The 1,929-nt window shown below is 38.9% G+C and overlaps 1 long non-coding RNA gene across 1 annotated transcript; it reads right to left on the reverse strand.

Moving 5' to 3' along the window:
* Window positions 1-758: 758 nt before the first annotated feature.
* Window positions 759-1,727, reverse strand: LOC311085826. Its single transcript, XR_014606974.1, has 3 exons — window positions 1,307-1,727; window positions 1,026-1,188; window positions 759-927 (listed from the first exon to the last, which is right to left on the reverse strand). It is a non-coding gene; the product is annotated as an uncharacterized lncRNA (long non-coding RNA).
* Between the last annotated feature and the right edge of the window lie 202 nt (window positions 1,728-1,929).

The following is a 1,929-nucleotide window of genomic DNA, read 5'->3' on the forward strand; positions in this document are numbered from 1 at the left end:
TTTGCTCTTCTTTCTATGTTCTGCAGTTCCAGTTTCATGTAAATTAGGGCAGGCTTAAGTGTCACCATTGGTCCACTAGTTCTAGATTGACAGCTACTCCTCTAGCCAATCAATCGAAGAGGGGAGTTGACGTCACACCAATGCGACTCGTGGCTACTGATGCTTATACAGGGGAAGACGACAGTTTAATTTAACTTTACAAAGACTTTCAAGCAGTAAAGCTATCTGAACTCTGGAAATAAATAATTAAATTAATCTTTTTTGAGATAAAATAAAACAATGGCTATCTGACATATTTGCCAAGTGCAAACCAGTACAGAAGTAATCAATAAATTATCTGGGAGGGTCATGCCTTTTTTCACAATCAATTTGGAGGGTCATAGAAAAATGTATTGCTGATGAAGTCTATTTTGACAACAGATCTCAAAACTCCTCCGGTAGCCGAAAAAAAATGAACAGTCCCTAAAGAGTTAAAAAGAATAGTCAAACATTCGCTCACATTTAATGATGCACAGATATCATTAAAACCTTTTACGTTTATGGACTGGAGTCAGATGAAATAACGAGAAAATACATATGAGAAAATGTATTGCATTTAATCAAAAATACTTTGCCACGAGAAAAGACAGTAACACGTAAAGACCTTCCACGCTGTTCGGATGCCAGACTTTGGGCTGATCGAGCGCGAGTTTACAGTCTGGTCTTCTGTTATGGAACAGAGACTCAAGACAAAATTATATGAGTGAGAAACAGGTTTATTGAAATAAGTAGTGGTGAGTATCAGTGGATGACGATATTGGTGAATATCTTTGAATAATGAGGATGAGATATACTGACATGGTTCTTTTGCAGAAGATGAAGGAGGTCGTGGATGCTGTGGTGAGAGATCGCTGGAGTGCACACAATGGAACGGAGAGAGGTAAGTAGCTGGATGAAGACAGGAATCAGAAAGATGAAGTTGGATAAACAGGACCGGAGACGATCACACTTAAACATCAATCATTGAACGGTGAGAGAGTCCTTACTCAAACAAGACCAGACAAAGTGACTGTGTAAGGTGAGTGCTTTTATGCTGACTGTGCTGATGATCGGATGACATGCGATTAGTACTCAGGTGATTAGTACTCAGGTGACAGCGATCTCTGTGATTGTGTGGTGGAGGAGCCTGGCTGATCCCTGACAACTGCACTGTAATAAAGACAACAGATCTGACTATAATTTATATACAGTAGCATTCAGACTGGAGCATCATTAGTGAACATCAACTTTCTATTCTAATCATATATTAATAAATTGTTTCACACACCGTTGATGATCAACTATCTGAAGCTCAGATGAGTGTGATATGAGGCAGTTGAACTCTCCTGCATCAGTGTAAGTGAGACTGTTGAGTTTGATGGAGAAGTTTCCTCTCTTATACTCATCAGGGAATGTTTCAGTTCTGTTCTTGTAGTCTGGGTCCTGTGTCTCTGAATGACGGCCTCCAATAATATCACACACAATCTTGCTGCCATTGTGTCTCCAGTGTACATTAATGTCTTTAAGTTTAAAAACTTTAGTGGAAGAACACGGCAGGAGAACAGAACCGCCAATAACAGCCTCTACTGTTTCCTGCAGAGACACTGAAACAACACAAACATTAACTGGAAACACACAGTCTACCATTTATACAGTTTAAGTGTTTGTTTCATCCTCACCTTTATTTATCAGCACTGCAAACACACAGATGAAGCTGAAACTGCAGAAACACACACACACACACACACACACACACACAAAAACGATTTACTTAACCTCAACCAGAAGAGCATTTTACTAGCAACTTTTAAACATTCATAGAAACCAGGTGCAGGAGGATTTATAGATAGATAGATAGATAGATAGATAGATATGTGGATGAATAGCATATGTATATACACACATATACAC

Source organism: Abramis brama, assembly GCF_963993115.1.
Source record: "Abramis brama genome assembly, chromosome: 6".
Lineage (NCBI taxonomy): Eukaryota > Metazoa > Chordata > Actinopteri > Cypriniformes > Leuciscidae > Abramis > Abramis brama.